General features: G+C 43.8%; 1 protein-coding gene and 1 long non-coding RNA gene across 2 annotated transcripts in view; one reads left to right on the forward strand and one right to left on the reverse strand.

The window, feature by feature from the left end:
- Positions 1-17,364, reverse strand: part of LOC119406149 (synaptotagmin-15) — a 323,761-nt gene that overhangs the window by 270,193 nt on the left and 36,204 nt on the right. The window lies entirely within an intron of this gene.
- Positions 3,756-9,764, forward strand: LOC119406165 (uncharacterized). Its single transcript, XR_005186556.1, has 5 exons — positions 3,756-3,885; positions 6,120-6,249; positions 6,575-6,709; positions 6,929-7,063; positions 9,733-9,764. It is a non-coding gene; the product is annotated as an uncharacterized LOC119406165 (long non-coding RNA).

The following is a 17,364-nucleotide window of genomic DNA, read 5'->3' on the forward strand; positions in this document are numbered from 1 at the left end:
GAAACAGTGGCCAGGTTTTACAAATGTGCGATAGCCCTGGTCATTAATCATTTAAATTATGTGCATCGAACACGCAAAATCGCGAACTTTAAGCGCCCTCGAAGCGTTCGGGGCACAAGAGGGCAATATTGGTATTGATGTTTCTTTTCAGAAAGCAGGTGTTTAGAGAGAAAGAAGTTGAATAATTTCTTTTATCTTACTGCAAAGGTCCGCTTGCCTCCCTCGACATGGGCGCCTGGATATGACGCGCTTTCAATCGCAGTACCTTTCGGCGTTCTATAATTTATTTCTGCCTGCAGGAACACGTCATCAATGCCGTCTATAGGCTTCTTTGCTGTCCACGGGAACACTTATTAAGTTTGGTTATTTGTTGTGGGCGGCAGCAACACAAAGTTTATCGATTAGGTTTTTATTTTAGTATACCCGGCCTTTGTTTTCTCTCCGATGTCTTACATTCGTGGTGCTTTTGTAATCTGTACGGCCTTTTGCTGACACGTTCAAATGTTCCTTCTTTAAGAGCTCAGCTTTTCTTGCCTTCCCCTTGTTGGCGCTGCTTTTGTCTAGTCGAATAGTTCCCGCAGGATTACGCACAGGACAACCATTCCCGCATTTACTCATCTCAAAGAAGCGCTGACCATTGTTTTCGGCGGAATTACATAGTAATACAACAAACAACATCTGAATATCCTCACCGCAACAAATATACTTCAAAAAGAGCGCAAATTTTCTATCAGAACGAACTTAATCGGGGTTTGAGGTTTTGTGCAAGCGCTCAGTCGGTCTCTCGCCGAGCAAAGCTCAGTTTACGACTATATATTATATATCCGGCATCGGCCCACTCTAGTCGGCACGAGTGGGTCCAAATAGACAGGATAGTCCACCGGGTATGCGCAGCTTGGTATGTGATAAATCATAATAGATGCGTGAACATTCTTGGTCAATTTCCCAGAATGAGTATGTGGCATGTGTAGGGCTTCGCATGAATTGGAACCAGAGCGTGCATTGAGCGCTGAGCTACATAAACATCAATAAATAAAACCGAAGCGAAGACATTTCAATCAATATGAAAGAAATGTTCGCTTATAATCCACAAATGCGGGAATCATCGATTCTTTTCTGTTTCTTGTTAATGCGAAGAATTATTGGAATCTATTGTACTCGCCACGGTGAACTGTCGTGCGGTCTCATTTTACGGGTTAAGAAGCGTGTAAAATGGTTGCTTGATTAGGCATAACTCTGGTATGCCTAATCAAACAATAAATCACAACTTAAAACTTGCACGTGCAATGTCTCCCTATACGTATCTCTAACACACACACACACACACACACACACACGCTTTAGTTCCATACTCTTCTTGTCCCATGTTTTGGTGATACCAATTTTAGTATTTTCTACGGGGCGCTCAGCAATATTAAGCTGGAATGTTTACCGATAAAGTACAGTCGGTGAGCACTTGTCTGTTCAGCGTCCCCAATACTGAACCGCAACATAAAAACGGCGTGTATATCGTCTGCTCGTATCTAAATCTAAAGCGCTAAACTTTTTATACAGTAGTGCTTTCTTACCTATTTCCTATTTGAGCAACCCCATATTTGAGCCACTGCGTATGTGGCAATTAATCATCCAGAAGCGGTGCGTGCCACTGACACAAATTGTGCGAGCTATTTAAGCGTATTTACATACGTGGCACCAACCTCTAATCACCATTCACCTACAAACAAACGTCACAAATAGGCTCAGTCCTCGTTGCATCGCTAACACCAGCAGCGCAAAAACAACAGTCAGACTCAGAGACATACATAAACATACTTTTTGTTATATGGGCAGCACAAGCCGGGCGGAGGTCTAAAAGGAACAGACACACACAAGGGCTTGTGTGTGCGTTCTTTCTAGTCCTACACTCTTAATCTTGTTCCACGTAGGTTCCACTTAACACAGTGTTCGAGGTGAGTTAACCGTAACAGACATGGGTCTTATGTGGAACTGGGTTGATTCACGTGCTTTATCCGGAACATTACCTGTTTTTTCTTTTAGTTTTTGCTTAGTTAAGTGGAACAGGTCGTATTTAACCTAAAGCAACAATTGGTTCCAGTTACCGAATGGCGGGCTTTGCCACTTGTTCCACTTAAGACGCCGAGGCAACGTCGTATCTGGATCGTGTGTTCCATTCATATACTTAATGCGCATATGTGTAGACCTTAATCAAGGACGTGACGAGTCGGCCAGTGTGGTGTGCCCCGAGACCGCATGCGCAATTCCTCATGTTACACCTAACGTATACTTCCGGTATAATCAGATATAATACGAATACGTATGCGTGTGGCAAAGATCCCCACCCAAGCACTCAGCACAGATGATTAACCAGCGAACCTTAAACGTGCGGCCCCGATGTTTATTACGGGGTTAATCCCGTCGACTCGTTAAAGCCTTTCTTCATTATTAGTCACGTCTGTCCAGAAATTCTAATTGGCGTTTGACGCCCGTGTGTTCCCTTTTTCATATTCAGTGGGCCAGTGGTGACTATAGCTTGCCCACTTTCTGTGGCACATAAACGCTAGCAGTTCTTGCGTACATATATACACAGGAAGGACTACTTTTGGTTTCACCTCGCCATATTGAACTTCGCAGAAAAACTCATAAATTTAAGGGAAAAATTTTCAATTTAGGAACAAGTGAATAGGCTTAATAATTTGAGCGCTTGGCAGCATCTCCCATGCATAGCCGTGCAGTTTATATTTCTGAGCGCTGAATTTTCCACTTCATGAAGGCTACATAAGAATAGCAACACGCGGAGACGTTACTGCATTGCGGATGCATGCCAGAGCGAACATCTATGTCCATGGATGCCAGCTAGTTGACTAGCCAACGCGATGACTTAATTAAATTTTGACAATTTCATACTGCCTTTTCAGCTGGTAATGCTGATCACATCTTACTTCATTAAGATTACTTTCCCGTTCGCTAGGATTGTGCAATAATGTGCGCTCACGCTCTATTTTTTTCTTCGAGATTATATCGAAGGAAAAATAGATTATCTACGCCTTTCGCCTTTTTAAGCTAGACGACTTGTACACATAAAATTATAGTATACAAAAAAGAAAAAAAAACCGCCGTGCATTTCTCATCTCCGCCGACGTAAGTAAATTCTTATACCAGTTCTCATCTTTTTCTCTTTCCTTCACTTTATATAGAAAACAGAAGCTCTTAATACAAAAGCCAATAAGACACACCGTGTCCAGGTTAATGGGGACATGAACTACACTTTTGATAAATGGCTTATATCGTATTTGCCTCAAACGGTCCTTCGTGCATGTATTTATACTCATTTTGAATGTTTAGCCGCGTGGCAATGCAAGCGAATAAAAATGAGAAAAAACTTAAACCGTTAGGGTAACCTGCCTTTCGCAGTCGTGCCTTCTACAAAAAAAATGCAACGTGCGCGTCCGTACGAAGATTAAACTACATTCAGTGCACCCCTTTCTCCGATTACGAAACCACTACAGTGCTGCAACGAAACAAAGCACACCAAGATCTGGACTGACGCCGGAAAAGAAACGACTGCAGCGCCGCCCTGTCTCTCTGCAGCGCATTTTGTGAGAAAAGAGCGCGCTATAGCCGACAAGCGTTTACTAGCGCAGCGTTGTGGAGGCTACAGAGTTACGGTAGCAAATGCTTCGCTAGTTCCACTTACTGAGACACAGCACTATAGAAGCAATAGAAGCTTGCCCGAGCCTGCCGCCCCGCCGTTTTTTGTGCCGGTGAACATGCGTGCTTTGTCGAAGATTTGATCACGCTTGTCTACATAGTTCCGGATATTCTTGGACCATCGTTCACAAGTTTTTCTGTTTACGCTCCTGGCGTTTCATTCAGCGGTCACTTCAGGTGAGTGGTGAACGTTTATACTGTTTCTAAATTAGTGACGAGTCGGGGAATAAATGGGGATCCCCGGCATGCTTTCCGCCATTCTGCCCGCTGGCTTTCATCTCGTAATGTTTTGTGTGGCTTGAACTTTTCAACGACCGCAGCATGATGAAAGAAGTTTACGCGTCTTGTAGAAGGCTGCGTGAACGCACAGACAATTGTAAATAGCGTATTTGTAGCCCCATCTAGCTCTTTTATGTGCGAAATCAGCTGAGAAATTGCGAACTTTAGAATGCCATTGACGGCAGGGACAGTGTTCCGGTTAGGTGTGCGCAGCTGTGAACTCGGGTCACTGAGAGGTTTGCTGTATTAAACAGTTTTTGTAGGGGAGTTCCAGTGAATGACATCGTTTGCGTCCACAATAGCGCTCGTAAGCGAGCTAACAGAATTCGCGCTGGCCTTTCTTGCATTCCTGGCTGACCTCTGCAGTCTTTCCAGCGAAGTGGTATGCATCGCGCTCAGAGACCTCATGACATTTTTTTGTGAGAAAAGAGCGCGCTATAGCCGACAAGCGTTTACTAGCGGAGCGTTGTGGAGGCTACAGAGTTACGGTGGCAAATGCTACAACGTAGTGCTCAGCGTAGTGTTTGATGCGAGGTTCGACTTTTTTATTTGGCGTGGTACCGTTTGGTGCAACTGCTGCTGCAATCTCTTCAAAAAGCACTCGAGCCTAGCGCGAACTTATCTGAGAATAATAACCGAAAATTATTTTTTTGTAGCGCTACTTCCCTCACAGCCAAGATACGTTTTTAAAGCATTCAGTTTTGTTATGTGAACATGTTATGGCCCACTACAGCTAACGTAATAACGAACTCGCTGTGGCGGTACCGACTAGAGCAGGGGTCGGCAAACTTTTGAGGCAAAGGGCCGAGTTGCACGAAGTCGACACGGAGGGCCCGGACGGCATGTCTAAGGCGGGGAGGGGGAGGGAAGGGGGTGCCAGAAAACTGGTGAATTTACAATAATGTACAAAATTGAAGTAAAAATCATGTTTATTTTCAGCACGCATGTCACGAGGTTGCAGTTTGCAAACATACGCTAAGAGCAAAAACCTCATTTAAGGCCGACACTACCATGTCGACCTCCATAAAAGAAGTGACGATGTAGGAGAGGGGGGGGGGGGTCCTCGCGTCGAGAGGGGGGGTTGTCGCGTCGAGTTGGGGGGTCGTCGCGTCGTACCGGGGGCCGCATCATACTGTCCCGTCTAGACCTTTGTTCACGCAGGCTTGCCAGTTTCTTCACAAAATTCTGTTGGCCGATCAGTGCAAAAAATAATGTGCGACAATGTTGTTACTAAAGTGAACGACTGAGGCAGCTTCTGGAGATGCCGGGTTTTTGAAAATAGTCAATATTGTTCAGTTTTTGAAGCAGGTATTCTTTGTTTGCCATGTTATGGTCTGGAAGTTTTTTACTCAAATTTGAATTGTTTTGTTTTGAGGGAGACAAGCCATGAAACAGTCACATCTAAAAAAAGTTTTGACTGCTTTGGACTGTGTATGTATACGAGCATGGCTGCATTTTTTATTGTTTCTCGCGCTGTTATGCTTCGTTGCCGTAACAATTGTCCTACAATTTCTTAACCAGCATTGTACTTGGCTATTGTTAGGCTCTTTCATTAACGGCTGCATCTGGCAAGTATTCATTATTTTGTTGAGTGGATTTATGTAAGTTCCGTGCACAAAAAGTGTGTTTGGTTATTAATAATTTGAGAAAGTGTTTCATCATACTCTCAGCTGCATTTATCTTTCTTAGTTTAAGTCAAACATTTGGAGCCTAAGTAAAACTTGACCAGTAAAAAGCTGTCCCTGTAGTATTCATCCATATATCATTGCTTGTGAAAATACTTCTGTTGACAAACATTACTGTTAACATTTTTCAGATGTCTTGTTTTAAAATAAAATGACTATGAACTATTATTTAATAATTTGTGTCACTAATTGTGTTTATTATTCCATGCATAAGAAACCACAAGGGAACCTTGTCAGAAGTGGGATAAAAACTTCCCTCTTTCTCTACGGGCTTAAATCCACTGCTTCATGGCCAAGAAATCCTTACTATGGCACGCCGCCGCATGACAGCAAACCTAAGAGATGAAGTCACTGAATTGCTGGAGTGAATAAAAATTGCATAACTTGTCCTTGGAGGCGTAGTCATAGTTAAGGCACTTCTTGAGCATTACACAAATTCTGTTTCAGGTAGAACAATTTGATTGAAAGCTCTAACCCTGCTGCCAGAAGGTGGAACTACTGTACCTTTGCAGAAACTCTACATGAAGTTTATCCACGAATGGTATGGAAAGAAAAGGAACTTCAGCAGCTTGGATGGGTGAGCTTGGTTGAAGCATTCCTGGCCGTTGTTATCAAAAAGCTTTAGTTGCTTTGTTTTTTAAATGAAGTGACTGCGTGATCACAACAGCTGTCATGAAGCACAGTGAAAAAATCAGTTTAATGTTGCAGCTATATCTTGTTCAGCGTGGTGTTCTGCTGCCGAAAATTGGCCACAGCTTCAGTATATAGTGAACACCGAATATATTTGAAAGTGCTATTCTGGCATATAACTATGAGAAAATATTTGGTTTCTTGGCATTTCCAAACAGTTGTCACTGAATAGCAGCTTTTTGTGTTAGTATTTATTATATGTTCTTTTGCAGATTGGGTTCATGCGTTCAGTCAGCAGCTCAAGAAAAACCCGGAAATTCCGAATTAAACCACGTTTTGCACTGACCTCTAACACTTCTGAACTAACAACTGATATCTCGTGCGCTGAAGCACAGCGTGAGCTAAGGGTGAGGGCCACAATTTTTAGCCAGTCCTGTCGGTCATTTTCATTTGCTCTGGGAAAAAATTTTTGGTTTCATATTAAGTCAGCACTGCACGTATACCATTGTTTCTGCAGATGCATTAATGGCATGCATCTTGGATGCCATTGTTTGAATAATTATTGTGACCTAATTCACGGGTATTTGTGGCATAGCACTTACGTAATATTTCCTACTGATTCACAGGCAATTTCAGAAACTGTCACAGACCCAGATTGAATTGATCTTTCAAGAATGAACATGTTGCTGCGTGCAACCATTCAAATACGGCAGCAAAATCCTGTTGAGGAGCTCCCTGTATACCTTCTGAATGCAGCTGTGGTAAGCATATCTCCATAAACATGTAACATTATGCATGTATGGCTTCACATTTGTGAACTGTCTTTTTCTTAAGCTGCTTCTGAACGAAATGTTCTTCCATTAAATTTTCATTTCACTACTGAAAAACAGCAGCGTTCACACCTTTGTCCGCATGCTTTTTTCAATGCACAGGCTCCTGAGTATACATGCTTAGTGCATAGTCCATTTTCAAAGCACGGTGCATGAAAAGCAAAAGGCGGGAAACATCACTAGAACAGGCCAAATCCCAGTGATTCGTACAGTTATGCTGTAAGCAAGAGAGCAAAAAAACATAGATTGAAAGTAACCATTTTTCGCGAAATATAGCCTGTTGAAAAATGGGGCTTCTGTTACAAAGTATGTAAGCTTCACCAATTTAAAAAGAGCTCATGGAAGTTTTCAATGTGCCCAAGAACAAACCACCTTAACTCAAAAACTTATACACTGAGTGTTTCTTAAGACATTTATTTTATGAAAAGCTATGTGCCTAATGAATGTGACATTTGAGTTCCCTGTGTACTGTATTTTCAGTTGGCATGGAGGTTGAGATTAGGTTTGGGGCATCATTGCACACTATGGAAAGTGAACTTCATAGAATGCTGGAAAAGGTCAGCTTGAGGAGCTCTGTTCATATTGACAGCTATCTACGTCCTAAAAAATCAGAATTTGCTTTAATATCTATGGTGAGCCCCTGGGAGGAAACATACACAAAGTGGCATTAATTCATTGCACTGAGGTGCTTAATCCTTTCTAGGAACAGTGGCTAATAAAAATATAATGTCAGTGAGCACACAAAAGGGGCTTTTCTACAGATAAGTTTGATATTCAGAACAGCTTAAACATACTTAAAAACACCTTAAAATAAATGGTTCTTTGCAGTCCATTAAATTTTATGGTGTATCATGAAATATAGCGCGAATAAACGTAAGACAAGACGAAGAAGGCTACAGCACAAGCGCATACTGACAACTGAACTTTTATTAGAAAGACGACAATATATAGGAAGCCAAAACCACATGTTGACCACGAACAGAACCAAAACCCCCAGATGTGTGCATCCAGGTGTCTTATCTCTGCCATATAACGCAATAGAAGGCTTTGCCACGCAATCATCTATAGCTTTCAAAATGAAAAAAAAGCTTCAACAAGCTCACGTGCCGTCTGGTCCCTATCACGTGCGAGCACTTTGGAATCAGGCAAGCGAGGAGTACACCTACACTCACGGCAGTGCAGGGTCAAATTTGACGAAGGCTGACCATTCAAACATCGACGGTGATCTTGCAGGCGCGTATTCAGACAGCGGCCCGTCTGTCCTATATAGCATTTACCGCACGTGAAAGGCACCTGATACAAATCTCCCTTGACACAAGCCGAAGGCTGTCCCTCTATTTTACCTTACATTCATGCCATTTCTGCACAGTGTTTCCCATCCCTTTCTTGCACGCTGTTTCCCATCGTCCTCTAGAAGGTTGGTGCTAGATATGATATTGATGTTGTTTTTTCGGCTAAGAATAAGCTTTGTAGAGTATGCGCCGCGGTTGAAAGGAAGGTGGACGGGACTGCGCAGAAATGGCATGAATGTAAGGTGAAACACAGGACAGCCCTTCGGTTTGTGGCAAGGGGAGCAGTGTATCAGGTGCCTTTCACGTGCGGTAAATGCTAATATAGGACAGACAGGCCGCTGTCTGAATACGCGCCTGCAAGATCACCGTCGATGTTGAATGGTCAGCCTTCGTCAAATTTGACCCTGCACTGTCGTGAGTGTAGGTGTACTCCGCCCTGCCACGGTGGTCTAGTGGCTATGGCACTCGGCTGCTGACCCGAAGGTCGCGGGATCGAATCGCGGCCGCGGCGGCTGCATTTTCGATGGAGGCGAAAATGTCTGAGGCCCGTGTACTTAGATTTAGGTGCACGTTAAAGAACCCCAGGTGGTCGAAATTTCCGGAGCCCTCCACTACGGCGTCCTCTCTAATCATATCGTGGTTTGGGACGTTAAACCCCAGATATTATTATTAGGTGTACTCCCTGGCTTGTCTGATGCCAAAGTGCTCACACGTCATGGGGACCAGATGGCACGTAAGCTCGTTGAAGCTCTTTTTCATTTTGAAAGCTGGAGATGACTGTGTGGCAAAGCCTTCCCTTGCGTTAAATAAGGCAGAGATAAGGTACCTGAATTCGCACATCTGAGGGTTTTTGGTTCTGTCCGTGGCGAATATGTGGTTTGGGCTTCCTAGATATTTTCTTCTTTCTAATAAAAGTTCAGTTGTTAGTATGAGCTTGTGCTGTAGCATTCTTTGTCTTGTCTTACGTTGGTTCGCGCTATTTTCATTCATCATGAATCACCGAATCGCCAAACAGTCTAGTCTTCTAAGTTTATGGTTTATGTGGCCTGTCATAAATGTATAAAGTTGCCCTGAATAACAATAAATATAAACGTAACCCACGAATAGCTTTTCTTTCCACATTTCTTGTTGTTATTCAGTGTAGATTGCCACATGTGACTGAATATATTTTATTATTTGAGGAGGTTAATGTTTATCTGCAACCTTTAAGAGTGGCTCAAAACACTGCGCTTGTTATATTATGGTGGAATGTTATAAAACTGCTACATGATAAGGCTTTAACATTGGGATGCAATAAACTTTTTTTAGGACCAGCATGACACCAGCAAGCTTCTTCTAGGGGCCGTATGTTGTCATGGAACCTGGATCCGAAAGAAACTGTATGCAAGAAACACACTGTGCGCCTTGGGCCTGGATGTTCCGTTGAACGTGGACTGATTCTGTGTTTGACTTTTTGTTTCATACTTGATCTCGTATCCGCATGCGTTTGGATAAACTTTAGGGTTGTTGCAAACCATCCTAGTAAAGAACAACACATTTGAGCAATGCTTCATATCACATCGGCTGAAAGCTTTGTTGAAGCAGCTGAATAGCTGTCTCACGAGGACAAGCCACAGGCTGACCTGGCTGAAAAGTGAATATGCAGGTTTCGTGTTCATTCCAAGTGTGCTGATGTTCATCGTACTAACTTGTGTACTATAGTTTACTCATGAGTTTCTAGTCTGGCCTTACATTGCCTGTATGTGCTGTACTTGTCTCCATCTCACCATGCTGAAAAGGTTTTCTGCAAAATAAAGGAGTCAAAAGTGTTTTCCACACATCTTATTGATGTTGTACTGCCAGCCGGAATAGCAGGCCTTGTTAGCAGTACTGTTATGCTGCGAGTAGCATTTCATAGGGTTGAGTGCCATCAGCAATAGCTCAGCTTTCGATTCAGGCCCATGTGAAGCAGGGGCGAAAGCTATCACAATTGCAGCCTCATAGATATTTCGTAACATTGCAATTGTTCTTTTAATCTACATATATATATATTATATATATATAATATTATAGATATATATATATATATATATATAGAGTATATATATATAGATTATATATATATATATATATACGTTCTGCAAAGAGGTTCAATAGGGCTATTAAAACAAACCTAGCTGCTGGAACTCTGATCCAGCTAGTAAGTGGGACGCGGGAGCGCGTAGGGCCCAGTGCACGGAACCGAACACTGTTCCGCATAGCTGAGCTTTATTCTGGAGCACTAGCTGCGCTACGGAAGCGGAATTTTTTGCAAAAAAGTTCCGCTTACAGCTGGAACTTATCTGGAACTAGATTAAGAGTGTAGGTCGGGGTCGCGCTGCCCGCATAGAAAAAGTATGTTCAATTACCGGCTTGCTCAGCTTGCCGTTTTAATTCAACATACATAAACACCACGGCGCTGGTATGTCAGTGTACGCTGTTTGCACTAGCGCACTGCACGGGCCCGGCCCGACCCGCGGGCCGGGCTGGGCAGTCCGAAACGTTTTCCGGCGGGCCCGGGCTTGAGGCCGCGGGCCGGGCCCGGGCTTGAGGCCGCGGGCCGGGCCGGACTCGGGCCCACTCATAAGGCCTAAGTCGGGCCTTCGAGCACCCGCGAACGTTGTGCATTGCATGGTCTAAGGCATTCTGTGCCAAGCTGAAGTGACACGTGAAAAGCGCTGGCTCTTAGTAGAGCTTAGAAGGGTGAAACCTTTCATCTGGAATAGCATCAAGTGTGGTGTGTAGCAGCTTGATTATATAATTATATTGTACATGGCGATTACGTTTCCGTGACGACGTTAGAATATGAACGATTTATATTTCATCTCCTTTTGGTGGCTGTTCACCATATATAACGTTAACGTTTTTTATCTTGCTAGATCAAATTATTAATCAAGAGGCTCTTTTAAAAAATTGTGTAATTAATGTTTCCAACGCGAGTGTAGAAAATAGCATTAAAGAAAATGTCCCGGGTTTACTTCTATCCGCTTTTTCATGTTAGTTGTATACTTCTTTCAAATAAATTTTGTGGCTATGTTTTATTTTCACTATACCGTTATCGTAATGACTTGCCATGTGCCATACAGGCAACATTTCATTTATATTCCTTGGTATTACGTGCCAAAACCACGATATGATCACGAGGCACGGCGTAATTGGGACCGGATTAATTTCGACCACCTGGAGTTCTTTAACGTGCACCTAAAGATAAGTACACGGGTGTTCTTGCATTTCGCCCCCATCATAATGCGGCCGCCGTTGCCGCGGGAATCGCACCCGCGTCCTAGGACTTAACAGCGACACAGCTTAACCGCTGAGCTACCACCGCGGGCAAAGCAACATTTCGATGCATGTACACACCGGGTTTTCCGTCCGATCGCCAGCTACAAAGCGCAAGGCATCATTAATAATCATCATCAACTAATATCCTCTAGAAAAACTTGTTTTTCGGCTAGCTGGCGCTCCTCTGTCTCTTTCCTCCGGCCCTTTTTCATTTTTCTAGCTTCGCGCCAGTTACGATATGTTCAGCAAAACATCCTCTAGCGAGCCCGGGCCGGGCCTGGTCATGAACACGCGCGCCCTGGACAAGTTTAGTCAAGAACGCCCGGGCTCGGGCTGGGTTCGGTCGTGTACGCCCGGGCCCGGGCCGGGCCCGGGCTTGGAACCACGGGCCCGGGCCGGGCTCGGGCTGGGTTCGGTCATGTACGCCCGGGACCGGGCCGGGCCCAGGCTTGGAACCACGGGCCCGGGCTGGGCTCGGGCTTCGTAAAGCGGGCCCGGGCCGGGCCCGGGCCGAAAAATCAGGCCCGTGCAGTGCTCTAGTTTGCACTTCCTTGGCTTTAGCAGTACAATGCTAAAAACCCAAGCATCCAGAATAGTGTCCATTAGGTCGTTGTGCCGACAACTGACAGTATGCAATCACTAATCTGGTGTTTGTATTTAGGCCTAGCTAGCTTGTGTACGGCGCAGTGCAGAAACATCAGCATTGCATATAATTAAACTCTGCAGTACAACACTGTAGTCTTGCTTCGTCAGAGTGCAACACATCAGTCGTCGTGCCGTTACAGATGCGTCTATTCTTTAGGTAAATCTTTCTAAAAGTCCCAGCGACGCTTGATAACTGAAGTAACCATTTACACAAAATTAATTCTCACAATTTGTCGAATGAGGAAAGCTTTCTTTCTCGTTTCAATGAATAATGTCGTTATTTTCACCCCCCACCTTTTTTTTACTGAGTACCCTGCAAAGGAGCTTTAAACAATGACGGTGAACTATGTGCTTCACAAGGTATCAAAGTATAATGTTGGCAACCCACGTTCAAAAGCTTTACTGTAAGGGGTACTGGCTAGTGTATCTCTCGTAGGTATTCCTTTTTTCTTCTCTTTCACGTTTAAGGAGGATGAGCAGCCGCCATCCATGAACATAGAATTATTATTTTACGGCAAGTTAATAGAAATGAAAAGTTGTGTACGTTGATAGTTTTTCGTTATCGCCAATTTCTCGTTAAATCCGTGGTTGAATATTATTCTTTCTTGTTTCAAAGCTACTGTTCTAAGCGTTGCCCTAGACCTTTATTCAGCGTTCAATTTGTGATCGAAGTATACTGCGCGATGGACAACGCGGACAACAAGAAGACGGGGACTGCGCTTGTCCCCGTCTTCTTGTTGTCCGCGTTGTCCACCACGCAGTGTACTTCGATCATGAATCACCAACTGGCCCAACCTTCCACTTTGTTCAATTTGCACATGGCGCCACCCACGCGTAAAATCCGCTGCGATTGCGAGCATGAATGAACCTTCCTTTTGATTTTGTTACGTTCTCGATAGTATTTCGTTGTACGTAGTCATACGCACTATTAACTGTACCTCCCACATTACCGAAATTCGTTATCTGCATTACCAAGCTCGACGCCAAATTACATACAGCCACTATAGGATTCGCCGAAAATCCTCCCCATTACTCAAGCAATCCGTTTTCGTTTAAGAGTACTCATTTTACGCAGAAGCAACGTAATTCGCATGAAAAATAAGAGAAGATAAATTCTCATATTTCATGTAGCCGATGCATTTCCTTTTTTTTCTATACAGGAACCAGTTAGTCCACAACAGATTGCGACTGGATCATTTTTCGAGTACGAAGTAGAGATATTACACCCCAAGGGCATAGCACAGTAAAAACATAATTCCAATATATCGAGAAATGCCTTTCTAGAACCGGTTATTATCCATGTTTCTGATTATCCAAAGAAAGCAAACTGCGTTATTGCAGGCCGTTTTCCTTTCGTTCGGACTCTTTACCCCTTTACACAATGTAATTACGTACACTTTCTTCTTGTCACTGCGTTCAAATCTCGCTGATAGTCGAAATGAAACAATAAGTTTCTGCTTGTTTGCTTCGTCTTCGCGTTAAATAAAAACCAGCACTGTTCGAAATTCGCTATCTTTTAATCTTTACGAGAGAGAGAGAGAGAGAGAGAGAGAGACAGCTCTTTATTGAAAGGCAGAGAACTTGGCCGGCGTGTGTAAATTCGCTGACTTGCTACTCTGCCTGTGGAAGGGGATTGGGGACTGAAATACACAAAGAGATAGAGATATAGAAAAAATATAACAAGTTAAAACATATAAAACAAGTTAAAAAGAGGTAATAACACAAATTGAGTTTTTTGTCTCTTGGGCGGGGACGTGTGCTGACAGTGACTTATTACGTGCTTTCAATGTGCCATTAAAGTTTGTCGAGCTGACCGATGCTCTCTAACTATCTGAATAGCAGTTTCATCGCATGCCTCTGTTGCGTTGCGCAGGGTAAAGGGCCCAAGACACAGTCAATTGATAAAGTTCTTTGGTCAGCATATGCATGCAATGTTCATAGAGCGCACGCTCTTCGGCATACGCTCGGCACTCAAACAAAATAGGCTCGACAGTTTCTATGGAGCCGCAGTTATTACAGTATGGATTTTCGGTTTGACCGAAGCGGTACCGTAAACTGTTTGCATAAGCACTGTTTAGTCGAAGACGATGGTACAGAGTTTCCAGATGTCGAGGAATTATGCAGAGTCTTGTTCTTAGATGTGGGTCGATAGAGTAGAGGAAAGAATAATGATGTGTCGAAAGGTTCCAGAGCCTCTTGTTTTCTTCAGAAGCAAGTCTCTGAGCCAGCTCGGAAGCATCACATTTAGTGAAATAGGTTCGCCTATAATTTCGGTTTTGAAGTCCTTTGCATGCCGCTTCATCCACTTTTTTCGTTAGCCATAATACCGCAATGAGCTGGTATCCACTGAAATGTGATAACGTTACCTGTGGTAACAGCCAAGTGGTGTAAGTACGCTATATGAAATGAAATCGGGTGATGATTTGTTTTTTTTTTAAGAGTTTGAACAATATCTGTAGCGCTCCCTTGGAGTCGGTGAAGACCACCCATCGGTTCGGCGTTTACGTCTTCCTACGTTGATCACTTTGGTATGGCATATTTTTGTGCACACCGTTTAAACAGAAAAGTTGCACTCGCATTATTAGTCTGCGTTTTCAAATTGCATTCAATGCGAAATCTGAAATTACCGACATGTTTTTCATTTCCTCAGGACCTCCTCTTGCAAGAAAGGGACCACGTATCCACGACTTAACAAACTTGATTAAACTAGGCCCCTTCGTGTTTTAGAACACTAATTGCCTATTGATTTAGTGCACCGCTACTGAAATATGTTAGTGATTACTCCGTCGTAGTATTTTCTTGTACTATAGTTATTGCGACAGTAATTAAAGGTCCAGTAAACAGGCTCCGATCTTTTTATACACCTCCAAACAAGCTCATTGATTCGTGCAGAAGGCCGCGGCGATCACATTTTGCGAATATCACAGCGCTGCGCGCCGCGCAGACGCTCGGTTTCGAAAAGCAATACCCGTGCCCCTATCCTGCGCCTGACCAGTTCTTTTCGCCCCCGTATAGTGACGTAAACTTGCCCATGGGCAACGTTACGTAGCACCGACTTCGTCGATTGGTCCTTAGCACTACGAAACGGCGCCTTGGCCCTGCGGTGAAGCAGTTTTGGCTGCTCAGTCAGCATTTTCATTTTCTTGTTTCGGTAGAGCCCCGAGACTATCGGGACAAGCGGTATCGCCAGAACGAAAGCCTCCAAGATCAAGAGGCGTCTCGCGAATTTACCGCTAGGAGAAAGGCGCATGCACCGTGGCATATTTGTTTACCTCGCCACCTCACCAGTGCCTCGCACCCTCGAACTGCGCTTCCTCACCGTGCCTCTCTTGCACGAGGGACACGTAGAGGAAGCCACGCTCGGTCATTGGCTGCGTGCCGATGACGTAATCGCTGACGTCGTGTTGCGTTGGCAAAGTGGGCGTAGTCACGACAAAGGGCTACGCCTAGTACTCTTCGCTGCCGAGAAGGGTGAGAAGGTCGAGGGAGAAATTGAAACCAACCGAAGCTGGTTGTTCTACACCAACTTCCTTATTAGAGCACTTATTCGCAAGATTCTTTTTGGCAGCATGTTCACATCGTAAAAGTTCCATCATAAATTTTGGACCGCGAGGTTGTTTACTGGCCCTTTAAATGAACCCAGCATTTCGCCCACTTGACACTGTTATTGCGCAGAACTTATCAGAAAAGTTTTACATAAGTAATAACTTGATGCAAGTCATTTGCTCCACTTGGCTGCCTTAAGGTAGACATCCATTTGCTTGCCAGGATTTGCAATAAGTAATCCGGCAACAAATCGTACAAAGTTTTTCTTTATTGATCCGAGTGCAGCTTGTTTAAAACTCGCGGTCTGCCTTTGGTTGCCGCCTGCGTTGTAAAGGGCAATGAAAACTACGAATCAATCAATCAATTTTTATTTGTCCATTTCAAAAACAAACAAAAAAGCGGCGACTAAAAGCTGTACAGCTTGACGAGCCCGCCACTCCCATTACGAGCATTCACGGCAGCACAGGGACAGGTAAGCGCTTCACACAAATTGAAAAAAGGCACATCATGGCGAAAGATACTATCAGCGTCAAATGAAACCGGAACAGCGGCAAGCATTAGCGATGCTATAGTGTGCGCCGTCCAGTTATCACCCTGGACATGCGCAGTGCTGCCAAACCGGAGTGCTGCGCGCCTGTCAATGGTGATGACTGGAGGGTGCGCACTCTATCATTTCTAATGTTTGTCCTTTTGAGCGTGCGTCTATTTCATGTTTGGCGGGTTTTGCGCGCATTTGTTTCTTTCTCGGAAAAAACCACCCAGGCAGATTTCAGCAAAAAAATAAATGCTTGATTCTGGGATTATTTGAGGTGCGGTGCAACAAAATTATTATTTTACTGATTCGAGCAAGAATAAACTTAGTGAATTAGCGCTTAGCCATGAACTTAGTTAATTAGCGCTTAGAAGAACTTAGTTAATTAGCGCTTAGCTATGAAAAAAATATAGATTGTATGTACACATGACTACCACTAATATACAACAGGTAGAACTTTCCTCAAGCGCATGCTTTTTTTTTTTAATCTTGGTCCAAGTTAGCTGGGACAGCCGGTATAACATGGTTTCAGAAAACTGAAATACCATGTATTCAGAGTGGACGCTTAAGATTCTTACTCCGCGGTAATAGTGGCATTAAAAGTGTGCATGAAGACTGCGGGTCAAGCTTGCAATGACGTCCGGCGGCTACGTAACCGCTTATCGCATATCGCGCATTCGATACCAGTTAATAAAGCCACGGTCAGCCTTAGGTAGGCTCTAAATTATCACAATAGCGCACATAACTAAGCTTTACCTAAAAACGAAAGCTAAATTCGCACCGCACATTTTTTATAGCAAGCAAAAGGCACGAGTATTTATTTCAAATCATTCGCATCGTGCAAATTGCTTAACCATTGTGTTTTGAGCGCACTATGCAGGAAAAGTTTGGCAAAGTTCGCGGAGGTGATCGGTCAT

Source organism: Rhipicephalus sanguineus, chromosome 1, assembly GCF_013339695.2.
Source record: "Rhipicephalus sanguineus isolate Rsan-2018 chromosome 1, BIME_Rsan_1.4, whole genome shotgun sequence".
Classification (NCBI taxonomy): Eukaryota; Metazoa; Arthropoda; class Arachnida; order Ixodida; family Ixodidae; genus Rhipicephalus; species Rhipicephalus sanguineus.